Here is a 19,266-nt window from a genome sequence, read left to right as displayed (position 1 = left end):
TAATCAAATTGGTCTCTTACTTGAAAATCTAGACCTTAGGAATATTTTTATATTATATGTTTGCCAATCTTCGCGTCACTAATAAGATGACGATTCATATTGTTATTATTAGATGGTCGAGTTGTACTTATATTGATATTTTAATCAAATTGGTCTCTTACTTGAAAATCTAGACCTTAGGAATATTTTTATATTATATGTTTGCCAATCTTCGCGTCACTAATAAGATGACGATTCATATTGTTATTATTAGATGGTCGAGTTGTACTTATATTGATATGTTAATCAAATTGGTCTCTTACTTGAAAATCTAGACCTTAGGAATATTTTTATATTATATGTTTGCCAATCTTCGCGTCACTAATAAGATGACGATTCATATTGTTATTATTAGATGGTCGAGTTGTACTTATATTGATATGTTAATCAAATTGGTCTCTTACTTGAAAATCTAGACCTTAGGAATGTAATATATAAAGGATTAAAAATTCGCCACAAAGCCAAGCAAACAATCAATGCATACAAATAGATTGTTGGTTGAACTTTATATAAGAAGTTCAACACAACAAATAAATTATGCAATTTTATTATCGAATCATCAAGCAAAGGATAAGCTTCAGTGGATCGCAGTATGGCAGCTGCTCAACCACTTACAACACCTTGCCTGTTACAAAAGTCGTTTACAATTGATTCTAGGCTTTGTCATTGTATTAAATAATGCTTTTATATGTAACTAGCGCGGCATCAGGTGATCAAAGATCCTCCCAATTTACTATGTTACAAATTACATTGGCATCACATCCATTGTCGTTTAAAAAGTAAATTATAAACTTTAAATGGTTTAGAAGCCATACAATGCAAATTGCCCCTTATTTATCATTGCAGTCCAGCACGGATACGACCTTAGAGGCGTTCAGGCATAATCCAACGGACGTAGCGTCATACCACTGTTCGCTCGAACAAGTATTGTGCCATTGGTCCGTACCTGCGGTTCCTCTCGTACTACGCAGGAATGCTGTCGCAACAACGTTTTGTCATTAGTAGGGTAAAACTAACCTGTCTCACGACGGTCTAAACCCAGCTCACGTTCCCTTGCATGGGTGAACAATCCAACGCTTGGTGAATTTTGCTTCACAATGATAGGAAGAGCCGACATCGAAGGATCAAAAAGCGACGTCGCTATGAACGCTTGGCCGCCACAAGCCAGTTATCCCTATGGTAACTTTTCTGACACCTCTTGTTAAAAACTCTTTAAACCAAAAGGATCGATAGGCCGAGCTTTTGCTGTCCCTGTGTGTACTGAACACCGAGATCAAGTCAGCATTTGCCCTTTTGCTCTATGTGTGGTTTCTGTCCGCACTGAGCTGGCCTTGGGACACCTCCGTTATTATTTGAGAGATGTACCGCCCCAGTCAAACTCCCTACCTGGCAATGTCCTTGAATTGGATCATACCTGAGTAATTGGAGTTATACCAAATTTTCAAATCAAAAATACATAAATGCACCGTTTTATTAAAGAATTTGTTTGCGATTATATAACAAACTCGTGATACTTTGATTAAGAAGCTTGCATCAAAACCCAATACCATAAGATATAATAAATATATCCGTATAATGGCTAGGAAATGATACACGTTCCATTTAATCAAGTAAGTAAGGAAACAATAAGAGTAGTGGTATTTCATTGGCGATACCAAACCGAGGTCTAATATCTCCCACTTATTCTACACCTCTTATGTCTCCTTACACTGCCAGATTAGAGTCAAGCTCAAAAGGGTCTTCTTTCCCCGCTAATTATTCCAAGCCCGTTCCCTTGGCTGTGGTTTCGCTAGATAGTAGATAGGGACAGTGGGAATCGGATCCCTCCGAACTTATTTAACGTGGCGTGTTCCACACTAAAGGGATTACAACCACGGCACTCACATATGCCCACTTTGGAGCATATAGTGCAGCGGGTCTAGGTTAAGCGCCAGACCAACGCCCCGGACTAGAAGCTATAGCTATGTACATAGCAACCACCCCAGTAGCAATTTAAGTACTTGCTTGTCGGGCAAGCACTTCCCCTTGCGTTGGGGCGAGATCTATCTAAAATCTCTACTGTTCTTTGGGTCGCAGCACCCGAGTTGTATAAACGCAACATCCACGTCGAGCCCGGGGACTCTACCCGCGATATAGGTGTCAACCACAGCCACCACGAAACTCCCACAAGGGGGCCGACCTCAATGAGCAGCCTTGGATAACTGCTCAACCCGTGGTACCGAAAATTACAGGCTCGGTGGGCCTCACCCCTTCAGCTCCGACAAGCTCGGATGGGGCAACCATGTCATATTAGTCGCCTCCTACGACAAGCAATGACAGACTGTGGCAGTATTCTTCGCTGCTACCACACGGCAGGGATGAGGACTAAGAGTCCCTCCTCCGGTTGAACGCCTCCTCGGCAAACGCTGTAAGCCTTCTGGTCTTCTCCTGATCCGCTAGTATGCCATCGAATCCAATCCATCTTTCGCCAACTTGCTGCACACCAAGTCCATCGAGGTCTCGCAAATCTTCATAGTTCGGGCAGTCGCATAGAACATGTTGCCAGTCCTCATATGGGTCGCCACATGAGCATGCGGCAGTGCCCGACGCTCTGACACCAAACAGAAATGCGTTTAGCGATCCATGTCCTGTAAGCAAGAATCCGGTACGCATCGTGAATCCAAAGTTAGGATCGCGATAGGCAAATTCGACATCCGGGATGAACTTGTAGGTCACCCGGCCGGATGACTCTACGCTATCCCATCTGTCTTGCCACGCGTGCAGTATGCACTGCTCAGTACGCACCTTCATCTGCCCTCGGCTAAGACTTGTGAGGTCCTCGCCATAACACAGATCGTACTCCTCCAACGGGTATCCACGCTTAAGCTTGTATTTGGCTGCCACTTGCTTGGCGACCAAATCAAGCGGGGGAGCGCCAGCAAGAACCTGCAGTGCCACAGTAGACACTGTTCGGCAAACCGGGAGGCTACCAAGCAGGATGAGCCTCTGGCAAGAAAGAAGTCGCTTCCTGGCCACTACTTCCTGCGTCGTATCGACATACCATATCGGGGCACCAAATAGCACACAGGGTACCATGAGTCCGGCATAGATGGTCCGCTTGGCTCGAGGACTGAATCCCCAGTCTGCTCGAAGCACACGCGCCAATGCTCCAACGACTCCGGTCATTCGCTGCTTGAGCGAGGTGAAGTGCTTGGAGAATTTCAAGCATTCTTCGACCGTGATGCCAAGATACCGGCAGCTGCTTACATACGGCAAGCTTGCTCCAGCAAGCTTGACCGCTGGGGGCCGACTAAGCACACCCGAAGGATTACGTGCCAAAGGTGGGCGGGCGTTCTCCTTAAGCAGCATTATCACCGTCTTGCTGGTGGAGACGGCAACGCCGACTTCCATCCCCCACGCTTCTACGATGGACATTAGCTGCGCTCCTTTTGTCTCTAGCACGCTTCGGGATTCTCCCTCGACGAGAAGCAGCAGGTCATCCGCGTACGCGCTCAAGGCGCAGTACGACTCAAGGCGTCGGAGCAGAACGTCCATCAGCAAGTCCCATATAAATGGGCCGCTGATTGATCCCTGCGGACAGCCTCTAGTTACGGGAACATTAACTGCCTCGTAACTGCTTCGGATCACTGCGCTTCTGCCTGAGAAAAAGCTCTGCCACAAGCCCATCTCTCGGCATCCCAGTTCGGCTAATCGGCGCAATGCAGCACTCCATTCCACGTTGTCAAAGGCTCCCTTGAAGTCCACGAAAATTCCGAGCACGTATTTCGCCGGGCTGGCATGAACACTGCTCTTAACGTGCATCCAAGCGTCCTCCACACAACGTCCTTGGCGAAATCCGAATTGCCATCTACAGCCTTCCGGAAGAACTTCCCTCACACGATCCACCATAATGGCCTCGAGCACCTTGCCAAAAACCGGCAGCAGGCAAATTCCGCGATATGACGACGGTTCGCACTTGTCCTTGTCGGGTCCCTTGAGCAGTGCCACTACACGTGGGCATTTCCACTCTGCGGGGAAGTACCCCGACCGGACGCAGTTTGAATACAGCACCGTCAGATGCTGAGGTATGGCACGCCACACAGCCTTGCAAATCGTCCCGTTGATACCGTCCATGCCAGGCGAGCGCTTGCTCTTCAACCTGGCGACACAAGCATCAACTTCCGAGACATTCAAGGGCGGTGGGATTTCCTCCACGGGGGCAATCGGTGCGTCAGACTCCGCAGCTGGGAAAAAGTTGCGGAGGAGCACTCGCGCACAGTCACTCCAATTGGTGACCAGCTCGCCATTCACGCGGAGGCACCCAATCTCCGTCCGTCTCTTGCGACCTCGGCACATCTTGTAGACGCGCCCCCAGGGATCGTGCGAGTTTTCTCCCACGATGCGTCTCCAGCTGTTCTCCTTGGTCCTCACGATAAGCTTCCTGTAGTCGGCTGTGGCAAGCCTCAGCTCCACTACAGTCAGCTCGGCCACGTCATCATGCTGATGGCGTCTGGCATCCTGAAGACGGCGCCTGAGTCTCCTGACTTGGCGGCGCTTTGCGCAAAGGTCAGCGGTCCACCAACTTACCCTCGTTCTCGGCTGTCCGGGCGTTCTCCTTCCCAACGCAAGGTCGCACACATCGTGCACCATCCTGCGGAGTCTAGACACTTGTTGGTCCAGCGGCAATCCTTGGAAGTCTTCCGGAATCTCGGCTGCCCTATTCACCAATTCCTGTTCGAACAGACGCCAACGTGCATTGGAGAAGTTCCAGGACGGTACCGGAGATAATCTCCCAACGGCATTCGCGGTCGAGGTGCTGGCCACAACGGAAATTACGTTGTGGTCACTCAATTCCCACTCGTCCACTCTCCACTCATATGTGGCTAGCATATGTCCTGCTGAGTTGGCGAATGTCACGTCGATATCGCTGTGCGATCTTATGTTATCGAACGTGTAGCTTTGACTAGGTTGGTTCAAGACCACCGCTCCCTTCGTCAGCATCCACTCGGACAGCAGCTCACCCCGGGAGTAGTTAGTTAGTCCCTCCGGTCGAGGAGGGAGTTTACTAAACCACATGGGGGACGCTGCGTTCGCATCAAGTCCGAAGATTGCTGGAGTACTGCTGGCCAGCAGCAGGACAGAATCCAAGTACCTTAGGTACGACTGGAGGTTGTAGCTGTATTCATCCGGTTGCGGGTTCGGTCTACCATTTGGTCTGCTATCGAACTGGCAGTATGCGGCGCAAAGGAAGATTGAGCCAAAACTTCCTTTAATGCACACACACACGCCGTAGTTGTTGGTGAGCGGCTCCACTGGCATGCAGATGACATCCTGGTGGCTGACAAAGATGGCTGCCTTCCCTCGCCGATCGACGAAGCTTCGCACTCCATCCGGCAACACGTCTATCCTCTCGTCACCTGCGTAAGGCTCCTGAACCAGTGCGAACAGACTCTTGCTTTCAAGCAACCGGACTCCGAGCTCGATGGTCGCCGCTCGTCCTCGACCACAGTTTGCTTGGATGAACCTAAACATTAATGTCTAGAGTTCACCCTCGCAAGCACTGCCGCATATACGGGACATCCCGGGGACAGCATGTGGTGTCCCGACGGGTAGCCCTTAAACCGGCAGTTCCGGCAGTCCACCGGCTTCTGGCACTCGCGTGCACTGTGGCCAGTTTGTCCGCACTGTCGGCAGACATTCTCCTTATACCGGCAGTCCTTCACCTTGTGGTCGAAACCCACGCACCTGTGGCATGCGTAAGTGCGCACCAACGCCCGGCAGTTGTACGCAAACCAGCCAATGTACGCCTTGCCACCGTCAAGCACGTCGAGGGCCGTGGTGCTGACTTCCAGCGTCACATTTACAGTGGCGCCATCCGCCTGCGACCACGATTTCTCTAGCCGCACCTGCTTTTTGAAGGCCTCCAGGTCCATTCGGTCTGCGAAGTTGTTTTTAAACAACTCGCTCATAAAATCAGCCGGTGGCGTCGCAGTATCAACATTGCTGACCAGAACTTTTGGAGTCTGGGCTGGGCTTTGCTTCACCTCCAAGCCAGCTTCTGCAAACTTCCTATTTGCCACAACCTTCCTTATTTCCCCGGACGACGGGGTGCGGATAATGGCACCGCCACGCGCCAGTCCTCTGACTTCGTGTAGACGGACTCCTAGTGAAGGAGCAATCTCCTTCCGCACCTTTTCAGCCAGCTGCTGCCCCGAAATATTCGGGTCTGAGCTGTGAACCACAGCCGACCAGGTCTCGCGCGGCTTCCTCGGCATCGGGACCGGCACGGCAGGGGGCATGACAGAGGACACCGGCAGGCTGGGGTACGCAGTGGCATACACCGAGGGCATATGGGCGGCTCCATGTTGGATAGTCGGCGGTGGCGGCGGTGGCGGCGGTGGCGGCGTTGGCAGCGGCGTCCTCTTCATTTGCTTCCACCGGTCCTCCAAAATCGCATTGCGCACCGTGAGCGCCGAGATCAGGGCCTCGTACTTTGCGGCGACTCTGAGTAACTCCCTCGTTGAGCTTCGTCCCAGGCAGGTGGTGACGTCCAGCACGATCTCCGACCTAATTTTCGCGATCTCCGCGGAAATTCGGCCGAGGCCACCTCTCACGATCTCCATTGCCTCGAGCTCCTCTACGCATTCTCCTTCTCCGGTGGCAGCGGCGCCAGCAGCGGCGCCAGCTGCGACGCCGACGCAGGCATCGGCAGAGGAGGCAGCGGGGACAGTGCCAGCAGCGGGGACGATGGCAGCAACGGGAGCCGGCGGCGGCGGCATCTCCAGCGATGACAGCGTCTTCTCCACAAGTTGCTTCGGTCCACCACTGCCTCCGTCGATGGCCACATACTTGGCCTGTGAGGCATCCCTCGCAGCTGCACCTCTGCCACGCTTTCCCTTCGACCGACCCTGCCTATCACGGCTAACACTGCCGCTACGACTGCTCGCAGACTCACTGCCCGAGCATCCACCTGCCGTCTCCATCGGAGATGGAGCCATTTTCCTCCTACCACCAAACTTACTCGAGCAAGTACACTTACCCGATACGCAAGTTTAGCCGGTACACACACCCGCTAGAACAGCTGACTGCGAGAGAGAAAGCTCGCTCTCGCCGCTTTTGCTCTCACGAAAGTTCTCGCGGCTGCACTCACCCACGCGCACGTGTGGAAATTTTCCAAAAAGGAAAACGGCGATTTCCACTCTTACCGCTCACTTTTCAAAATTGTTTTTACACAGGCGTCTTCCTTGCACTAAACTGCGAATTTTAGTCCAATTTCGAGCTCTGTACACCCAGAAATAACTTTGAAATGACCGTTTGATTGGGACCACGAGAAAACACACGTCCGTCGTTAATCCATTCATGCGCGTCACTAATTAGATGACGAGGCATTTGGCTACCTTAAGAGAGTCATAGTTACTCCCGCCGTTGACCCGCGCTTACTTGAATTTCTTCACTTTGACATTCAGAGCACTGGGCAGAAATCACATTGTGTCAACACCCGCTAGGGCCATCACAATGCTTTGTTTTAATTAGACAGTCGGATTCCCCAAGTCCGTGCCAGTTCTGAATTGATTGTTAATTGATAATCGTTATAATTAATAAGAACTAATTGGTTTAACCCAATTAGTATTCTTAAAAATTTTAGCAAGAAAGTTCCACAATTGGCTACGTAACTAAACTATCCGGGGAACAAGTAACTAACATAAATGCTAGAAACTCTATTTACCCAGAACGAGCACATAAACCATGTTATTGTTTCCCAATCAAGCCCGACTATCTCAATCTTCAGAGCCAATCCTTATCCCGAAGTTACGGATCTAATTTGCCGACTTCCCTTACCTACATTATTCTATCGACTAGAGACTCTTCACCTTGGAGACCAGCTGCGGATATTGGTACGGCCTGTTGAGAAGTTTGCGTGTCCCCACCATAAATTTTCAAGGTCCGAGGAGAAAATATCGACACAACAGTATATGTCATGCTCTTCTAGCCCATCTACCATATCTCTCTGCGAAAGACTTCCATGGTAGTACGGCTATAAAACAGAAAAGAAAACTCTTCCGATATCTCTCGACGGCTTCTTTATGGTCGTTCCTGTTGCCAGGATGAGCACGAGGCCCATATTTAATAACAAACTTTTATATAATATATATATTTGTTTGGCATTTGTATTTTACTTGAAAATTTTCGGCTTTCGCCTTGAACTTAGGACCGACTAACTCGTGATCAACCACTGTTCACACGAAACCCTTCTCCACTTCAGTCCTCCAAGGTCTCATTCGATTATTTGCTACTACCACCAAGATCTGTACCAATGGCAGCTCCATGCAGGCTTACGCCAAACACTTCTACGCATACCATTGTACCTTCCTACTCACTAAAGTTTCAAAATTTATATTACAAGTAATATAAATCATCTACTTTAGCGGTAATGTATAGGTATACAACTTAAGCGCCATCCATTTTAAGGGCTAGTTGCTTCGGCAGGTGAGTTGTTACACACTCCTTAGCGGATTTCGACTTCCATGATCACCGTCCTGCTGTTTTAAGCAACCAACGCCTTTCATGGTATCTGCATGAGTTGTTAATTTGGGCACCGTAACATTACGTTTGGTTCATCCCACAGCGCCAGTTCTGCTTACCAAAAGTGGCCCACTGGGCACATTATATCATAACCTTGAACTTCATATCAAGAAAGTTAAGGTTCTTACCCATTTAAAGTTTGAGAATAGGTTAAGATCGTTTCGACCCTAAGGCCTCTAATCATTCGCTTTACCAGATAAGATTATTTTATATAATATTAAAATGCACCAGCTATCCTGAGGGAAACTTCGGAAGGAACCAGCTACTAGATGGTTCGATTGGTCTTTCGCCCCTATACTCAATTCTGACAATCGATTTGCACGTCAGAACTGTTTCGGTCTTCCATCAGGGTTTCCCCTGACTTCAACCTGATCAAGTATAGTTCACCATCTTTCGGGTCACAGCATATATGCTCAAGGTACGTTCCAGTTAGAGGCATAAATAATATAAATATCATTATACATAACTATATAGAACGCCCCGGGATTGTGTTAATTAGCTATAAATAGTTAAAAAACTAATCCCATTATTAGTCAAGTTAATTACGCTATTAGGTTTATATCCCAATAACTTGCACATATGTTAGACTCCTTGGTCCGTGTTTCAAGACGGGTCCCGAAGGTATCCTGAATCTTTCGCATTGTTAATCCTACAAGTGCATATAATAAACACAAAAATCAATGATAATTATGCCATTATATAATTCCGAAAAATTAACGCACTGTATTCATATAAATCTATCAGCACTTTATCAAATTAATAACATTTATTCTGTGTTAAAATGCAAGCAAATTAATTTGAATAAACTATAAGTTATATTTTATGATAAATTTGGTATGCTAATAGATTACAATGTCCTTATATGGAAAAAATGCACACTATTATCATAATATTGTTTAAATATTACAATTCTAATGATGAATTTTCCATAACGGATATTCAGGTTCATCGGGCTTAACCTCTAAGCAGTTTCACGTACTGTTTAACTCTCTATTCAGAGTTCTTTTCAACTTTCCCTCACGGTACTTGTTTACTATCGGTCTCATGGTTATATTTAGTTTTAGATGGAGTTTACCACCCACTTAGTGCTGCACTATCAAGCAACACGACTCTTTGGAAACATCATCTAGTAATCATTAACGTTATACGGGCCTGGCACCCTCTATGGGTAAATGGCCTCATTTAAGAAGGACTTAAATCGTTAATTTCTCATACTAGAATATTGACGCTCCATACACTGCATCTCACATTTGCCATATAGACAAAGTGACTTAGTGCTGAACTGATTTCTTTTCGCTCGCCGCTACTAAGAAAATCCTTGTTAGTTTCTTTTCCTCCCCTAATTAATATGCTTAAATTCAGGGGGTAGTCCCATATGAGTTGAGGTTGTGTATAACTTTTATATGCAACTAATTCTTTATATATAATGATAAAACATTTTATTAAATTCGTTATATTAATAATATCTGAATATAAATGGCATTTGTTTGATTTAACGAATCAACGAAGAACAATAATATTGTCAACGGTTTTCTATTTTCTAATCATTAATAAGAGACAATTCTAGATAAATTTTTATGCTAGACATTTCTCAGTATCATTTGATTGAAAAAGAAAATATTTCTCTTCGTTTTTCACATTCAAATTATTTACTAATGTGAGATAATGTTTTTCATATATTTTTTAATATTATGAATAAAATAATTAAATTATTATTATCCAATAATATACCATATGCTTATAAAATTTCATTATAAAATTTGTATAAGCAACTTAATTAGCATAGTCTTACAACCCTCAACCATATGTAGTCCAAGCAGCACTATAAAATTAATTAAAGTACATAACAGCATGGACTGCGATATGCGTTCAAAATGTCGATGTTCATGTGTCCTGCAGTTCACACGATGACGCACAGTTTGCTGCGTTCTTCATCGACCCATGAGCCGAGTGATCCACCGCTTAGAGTTTTATAAATTGGTTTCTTAATTTTGTCAAATATGTTTTTATTGAAAGAAATTAAAAATACACCATTTTACTGGCATATATCAATTCCTTCAATAAATTTATTTTTATACCTAAAACGAATGCTGCGAAATGTCTTAGTTTTATATAACCAATATATATCAAAGTATTTCTTTTTAAATTGCATTTATTGTAAATAAATATATATATATATATATTAATACTTTTTTAGCGATATAAATTGAAATTTATATAAAACATTAACCTGTATAAAACCAGGTACAACATTGTACATTTTAGGTTGTTGCATTATCCAATGTATGCGCATAACTGAGATGAACAATACATATCGCAACGCGTGTATATTATGGTCCATATACACACAGTATTTTAATTGTGTTTATATACAATAATAATTTAATATTATTATTTTAATAATTCGATTTGCTTGTTCGAATTTTTATTTGTTTGTTTTGGCTGCTTATTATTTCTCTCATATGTATTAAATACAATATATAATTTTAATATTTGCATTATTTCGATTTGCTTGTTCGAAATTTCATTTGATCTATATTAGATCATATACATTTTGGCAATTCATATTTTATTTGTATTACTATAATGTATTTATTATAATATAAACAAATATTTTATTAACGGTAAGGATATACAATAATAATTTAATATTATTATTTTAATAATTCGATTTGCTTGTTCGAATTTTTATTTGTTTGCTTTGGCTGCTTATTATTTCTCTCATATGTATTAAATACAACATATAATTTTAATATTTGCATTATTTCGATTTGCTTGTTCGAAATTTTATTTGATCTATATTAGATCTCATATACATTTTGGCAATTCATATTTTATTTGTATTATTATAATGTATTTATTATAATATAAACAAATATTTTATTAACGGTAAGGATATACAATAATAATTTAATATTATTATTTTAATAATTCGATTTGCTTGTTCGAATTTTTATTTGTTTGCTTTGGCTGCTTATTAATTTCTCTCATATGTATTAAATACAATATATAATTTTAATATTTGCATTTTTTCGATTTGCTTGTTCGAAATTTCATTTGATCTATAATAGATCTCATATACATTTTGGCAATTCATATTTTATTTGTAATACTATAATGTATTTATTATAATATAAACAAATATTTTATTAACGGTAAGGATATTAAAACATTAATGATCCTTCCGCAGGTTCACCTACGGAAACCTTGTTACGACTTTTACTTCCTCTAAATAATCAAGTTCGGTCAACTTTTGCGAAACAACCGTAACACGCAAGGCGTCACAGTGATCACGTCCGGAGACCTCACTAAATAATTCAATCGGTAGTAGCGACGGGCGGTGTGTACAAAGGGCAGGGACGTAATCAATGCGAGTTAATGACTCACACTTACTGGGAATTCCAAGTTCATGTGAACAGTTTCAGTTCACAATCCCAAGCATGAAAGTGGTTCAGCGGTTTACCCGGACCTCTCGGTCTAGGAAATACACGTTGATACTTTCATTGTAGCGCGCGTGCAGCCCAGGACATCTAAGGGCATCACAGACCTGTTATTGCTCAATCTCATTATTGCTAGACGCAATTTGTCCATTTAAGAAGCTAGTGTCCTTATAATGGGACAAACCAACAGGTACGGCTCCACTTATATAAACACATTCAAACACAATAAACATTTTACTGCCACCATGAATGAAGGCTATATAAGCTTTAACACCATAATCCTGAAGATATCTATTTAATATATTTGAGTCTCGTTCGTTATCGGAATTAACCAGACAAATCACTCCACGAACTAAGAACGGCCATGCACCACCACCCATAGATTCGAGAAAGAGCTATCAATCTGTCTTACACACTTATGTTCGGACCTGGTAAGTTTTCCCGTGTTGAGTCAAATTAAGCCGCAGGCTCCACTCCTGGTGGTGCCCTTCCGTCAATTCCTTTAAGTTTCAGCTTTGCAACCATACTTCCCCCGGAGCCCAAAAGCTTTGGTTTCCCGGGAAGCGACTGAGAGAGCCATAAAAGTAGCTATACATCGCCTTCGAACCTCTAACTTTCGTTCTTGATTAATGAAAACATCTTTGGCAAATGCTTTCGCTTAAGTTAGTCTTACGACGGTCCAAGAATTTCACCTCTCGCGTCGTAATACTAATGCCCCCAAACTGCTTCTATTAATCATTACCTCTTGATCTGAAAACCAATGAAAGCAGAACAGAGGTCTTATTTCATTATCCCATGCACAGAATATTCAGGCATTTGAAGCCTGCTTTAAGCACTCTAATTTGTTCAAAGTAATTGTACCGGCCCACAATAACACTCGTTTAAGAGCACTAATGCAGGTTTTTAAATAGGAGGAACATATGAAAAAATACAAGTATCTAAGCACATGTAAGAACTCCACCGGTAATACGCTTACATACATAAAGGTATAGTACTAACCACAATTGTAAGTTGTACTACCCGTATGAAGCACAAGTTCAACTACGAACGTTTTAACCGCAACAACTTTAATATACGCTATTGGAGCTGGAATTACCGCGGCTGCTGGCACCAGACTTGCCCTCCAATTGGTCCTTGTTAAAGGATTTAAAGTGTACTCATTCCAATTACAGGGCCACGGATATGAGTCCTGTATTGTTATTTTTCGTCACTACCTCCCCGAGCTGGGAGTGGGTAATTTACGCGCCTGCTGCCTTCCTTAGATGTGGTAGCCGTTTCTCAGGCTCCCTCTCCGGAATCGAACCCTGATTCCCCGTTACCCGTTGCAACCATGGTAGTCCTAGATACTACCATCAAAAGTTGATAGGGCAGACATTTGAAAGATCTGTCGTCGGTACAAGACCATACGATCTGCATGTTATCTAGAGTTCAACCAATATAACGATCTTGCGATCGCTTGGTTTTAGCCTAATAAAAGCACATGTTCCATAAGGTTCATGTTTTAATTGCATGTATTAGCTCTAGAATTACCACAGTTATCCAAGTAACTGTTAACGATCTAAGGAACCATAACTGATATAATGAGCCTTTTGCGGTTTCACTTTTAATTCGTGTGTACTTAGACATGCATGGCTTAATCTTTGAGACAAGCATATAACTACTGGCAGGATCAACCAGAATAATGTTTTTATTCATATTTCATTCATATTTTTTGAATAGAAATTAGCAATATATATGTTGTTATAGATTTTATTTCTATCGAATACGGCCATTTTTATATAGCATTCGTATACGTTTGTTTTCCAATTTATACTTGTTTCGCCACTAATAATAACAAGTTTTTATTGATGTCAAAAAGAATCATATTCTTTATAAACACAATATTTATTTTTCATATATTTTCTTTATATATGCACATTTCATTCTAAAATATCATTTTTGTTCGACATACATAATATATTGTATCCACACATGTACAATTTTTGTTTAACCAATATAAGATATTGAGTTAATCATTTGTATTTTGACGATAAATTTAAAATTTATCTATATATATCCATATAAGTCTCTGGTAATATATAAAATAGAACCGAGTGTATATATATAATTATTACTACTATATTTATTTCTTAAATAATATATACTTATATATTATTTATATATATACTCTTTATTATATATTATATAATTTCTTAAATAACTCTCTTAATAGCTATTTTTTATTATCAACAATATAAGTTGATATTAATATTGAAAATGTATTCATAATTACATTTTTATATTTCTTTGGTAGACTTTTATGTACTATTATTATTTAATAATACACATATAATATAAATCATGTTAGCCTACCTCCTAAAATTAACGATAAAATTCGGAAACAATTTGTTATTCTATGTACAATAGAAACTTGGCCTTTGTTTCAACGTTATTATCTTTGGGCTTAAAATATTAACCGCGGAGCCAAGTCTCGTATTCAAATAAATGAATAAAGAAACAAATTTGACGGATAATATCTTCTCTACTGACATATGTCAATAGCAGACGGCCGGCCCATTGACCATCCTATAGTAGTTTTTGGACACGCTGTCTCCCATTCGGGTATATTCAATTTACTTTGCCACTCACCCATATAGTGTTCTCTTATATAATAAGACAACGCACTTTTATATTCATTATATGGATATATTGCCTTCCTCATATTTGCCACACCACCTATAGTAGTTTTTGGACACGCTGTCTCCCATTCGGGTATATTCAATTTACTTTGCCACTCACCCATATAGTGTTCTCTTATATAATAAGAAAACGCACTTTTATTTTCATTATATGGATATATTGCCTTCCTCATATTTGCCACACCACCTATAGTAGTTTTTGGACACGCTGTCTCCCATTCGGGTATATTCAATTTACTTTGCCACTCACCCATATAGTGTTCTCTTATATAATAAGACAACGCACTTTTATATTCATTATATGGATATATTGCCTTCCTCATATTTGCCACACCACCTATAGTAGTTTTTGGACACGCTGTCTCCCATTCGGGTATATTCAATTCTCTTTGCCACTCACCCTTATAGTATTCTCTTATTTAATAAGAATACTAAAATACTTCTCATATTATAGATGTAATCTATTAACTTCTCAATATCCATACGGTTTATGTATGGTATTGACAAAATCCTATGCATTTGCATAAGATTTATTTTGCCACAATTTATAGTACTAGTGCCGCCCTCACTAGGTATAAATATCTCATTTCGCTAGTAGTGTATGGGCAAATTCTACTAGCTATTCTCATAAATATGTCACTTATATGCCATATCTATACAATTCATGCACTTTTATATGTATATTTGCTATATTATACATTATTATGCCTTATAGGTATTATACCTATAAGCCACATCCATACGATTGCTTAATATAAATATATGTATAATTTTTTATACATATTTTTTTTTTATTTATGTATGGTTTTTTATTCATATCCATATACTGTATTCACTTTTATATGGATATGATTGGCGTTTTATATAGTATTGACAAAATCATAAGTTTGACCAATACGAGGAGAGGTCCGCCAACGACCACCTCCCTATAGGTGTTTTTGGACACGCTGTCTCCCATTCGACTGCTTACTATACTAGGGGCTACCCGCTCCGTATGATATTCTCTCATATAACAAGAGAATGCAAGAAATATTCGTATTTTATGAATATAATCCATTTATTTTTCAATATCCATACGTTTTACTTAGTTTTTTGTACGGTATTGACAAAATCCTATGCATTTGCATAAGATTTATTTTGCCACAATTTATAGTACTAGTGCCGCCCTCACTAGGTATAAATATCTCATTTCGCTAGTAGTGTATGGGGAAATTCTACTAGCTATTCTCATAAATATGTCACTTATATGCCATATCTATACAATTCATGCACTTTTATATGTATATTTGCTATATTATACATTATTATGCCTTATAGGTATTATACCTATAAGCCACATCCATACGATTGCTTAATATAAATATATGTATAATTTTTTATACATATTTTTTTTTTATTTATGTATGGTTTTTTATTCATATCCATATACTGTATTCAATTTTATATGGATATGATTGGCGTTTTATATAGTATTGACAAAATCATAAGTTTGACCAATACGAGGAGAGGTCCGCCAACGACCACCTCCCTATAGGTGTTTTTGGACACGCTGTCTCCCATTCGACTGCTTACTATACTAGGGGCTACCCGCTCCGTATGATATTCTCTCATATAACAAGAGAATGCAAGAAATATTCGTATTTTATGAATATAATCCATTTATTTTTCAATATCCATACGTTTTACTTAGTTTTTTGTACGGTATTGACAAAATCCTATGCATTTGCATAAGATTTATTTTGCCACAATGTATAGTACTAGTGCCGCCCTCACTAGGTATAAATATCTCATTTCGCTAGTAGTGTATGGGCAAATTCTACTAGCTATTCTCATAAATATGTCACTTATATGCCATATCTATACAATTCATGCACTTTTATATGTATATTTGCTATATTATACATTATTATGCCTTATAGGTATTATACCTATAAGCCACATCCATACGATTGCTTAATATAAATATATGTATAATTTTTTATACATATTTTTTTTTATTTATGTATGGTTTTTTATTCATATCCATATACTGTATTCACTTTTATATGGATATGATTGGCGTTTTATATAGTATTGACAAAATCATAAGTTTGACCAATACGAGGAGAGGTCCGCCAACGACCACCTCCCTATAGGTGTTTTTGGACACGCTGTCTCCCATTCGACTGCTTACTATACTAGGGGCTACCCGCTCCGTATGATATTCTCTCATATAACAAGAGAATGCAAGAAATATTCGTATTTTATGAATATAATCCATTTATTTTTCAATATCCATACGTTTTACTTAGTTTTTTGTACGGTATTGACAAAATCCTATGCATTTGCATAAGATTTATTTTGCCACAATTTATAGTACTAGTGCCGCCCTCACTAGGTATAAATATCTCATTTCGCTAGTAGTGTATGGGCAAATTCTACTAGCTATTCTCATAAATATGTCACTTATATGCCATATCTATACAATTCATGCACTTTTATATGTATATTTGCTATATTATACATTATTATGCCTTATAGGTATTATACCTATAAGCCACATCCATACGATTGCTTAATATAAATATATGTATAATTTTTTATACATATTTTTTTTTTATTTATGTATGGTTTTTTATTCATATCCATATACTGTATTCACTTTTATATGGATATGATTGGCGTTTTATATAGTATTGACAAAATCATAAGTTTGACCAATACGAGGAGAGGTCCGCCAACGACCACCTCCCTATAGGTGTTTTTGGACACGCTGTCTCCCATTCGACTGCTTACTATACTAGGGGCTACCCGCTCCGTATGATATTCTCTCATATAACAAGAGAATGCAAGAAATATTCGTATTTTATGAATATAATCCATTTATTTTTCAATATCCATACGTTTTACTTAGTTTTTTGTACGGTATTGACAAAATCCTATGCATTTGCATAAGATTTATTTTGCCACAATTTATAGTACTAGTGCCGCCCTCACTAGGTATAAATATTTCATTTCGCTAGTAGTGTATGGGGAAATTCTACTAGCTATTCTCATAAATATGTCACTTATATGCCATATCTATACAATTCATGCACTTTTATATGTATATTTGCTATATTATACATTATTATGCCTTATAGGTATTATACCTATAAGCCACATCCATACGATTGCTTAATATAAATATATGTATAATTTTTTATACATATTTTTTTTTTATTTATGTATGGTTTTTTATTCATATCCATATACTGTATTCAATTTTATATGGATATGATTGGCGTTTTATATAGTATTGACAAAATCATAAGTTTGACCAATACGAGGAGAGGTCCGCCAACGACCACCTCCCTATAGGTGTTTTTGGACACGCTGTCTCCCATTCGACTGCTTACTATACTAGGGGCTACCCGCTCCGTATGATATTCTCTCATATAACAAGAGAATGCAAGAAATATTCGTATTTTATGAATATAATCCATTTATTTTTCAATATCCATACGTTTTACTTAGTTTTTTGTACGGTATTGACAAAATCCTATGCATTTGCATAAGATTTATTTTGCCACAATTTATAGTACTAGTGCCGCCCTCACTAGGTATAAATATCTCATTTCGCTAGTAGTGTATGGGCAAATTCTACTAGCTATTCTCATAAATATGTCACTTATATGCCATATCTATACAATTCATGCACTTTTATATGTATATTTGCTATATTATACATTATTATGCCTTATAGGTATTATACCTATAAGCCACATCCATACGATTGCTTAATATAAATATATGTATAATTTTTTATACATATTTTTTTTTATTTATGTATGGTTTTTTATTCATATCCATATACTGTATTCACTTTTATATGGATATGATTGGCGTTTTATATAGTATTGACAAAATCATAAGTTTGACCAATACGAGGAGAGGTCCGCCAACGACCACCTCCCTATAGGTGTTTTTGGACACGCTGTCTCCCATTCGACTGCTTACTATACTAGGGGCTACCCGCTCCGTATGATATTCTCTCATATAACAAGAGAATGCAAGAAATATTCGTATTTTATGAATATAATCCATTTATTTTTCAATATCCATACGTTTTACTTAGTTTTTTGTACGGTATTGACAAAATCCTATGCATTTGCATAAGATTTATTTTGCCACAATTTATAGTACTAGTGCCGCCCTCACTAGGTATAAATATCTCATTTCGCTAGTAGTGTATGGGCAAATTCTACTATCTATTCTCATAAATATGTCACTTATATGCCATATCTATACAATTCATGCACTTTTATATGTATATTTGCTATATTATACATTATTATGCCTTATAGGTATTATACCTATAAGCCACATCCATACGATTGCTTAATATAAATATATGTATAATTTTTTATACATATTTTTTTTTATTTATGTATGGTTTTTTATTCATATCCATATACTGTATTCACTTTTATATGGATATGATTGGCGTTTTATATAGTATTGACAAAATCATAAGTTTGACCAATACGAGGAGAGGTCCGCCAACGACCACCTCCCTATAGGTGTTT

At 39.8% G+C, this 19,266-nt stretch overlaps 1 non-coding gene and 1 pseudogene across 1 annotated transcript; both read right to left on the bottom strand.

The window, feature by feature from the left end:
- Window positions 1–590: 590 nt before the first annotated feature.
- LOC127010572 (large subunit ribosomal RNA) lies at window positions 591–9,990 on the bottom strand (annotated as a pseudogene).
- Window positions 9,991–10,392: 402 nt separating this feature from the next.
- On the bottom strand, window positions 10,393–10,571 carry LOC127010589 (5.8S ribosomal RNA). The gene has a single exon (XR_007763321.1). It is a non-coding gene; the product is annotated as a 5.8S ribosomal RNA (ribosomal RNA).
- Between the last annotated feature and the right edge of the window lie 8,695 nt (window positions 10,572–19,266).

The sequence above is a fragment of the Drosophila biarmipes genome, chromosome X (assembly GCF_025231255.1).
Source record: "Drosophila biarmipes strain raj3 chromosome X, RU_DBia_V1.1, whole genome shotgun sequence".
In the NCBI taxonomy this organism is placed as follows: Eukaryota; Metazoa; Arthropoda; class Insecta; order Diptera; family Drosophilidae; genus Drosophila; species Drosophila biarmipes.
This window is presented reverse-complemented; position numbering and strand designations above follow the sequence as displayed.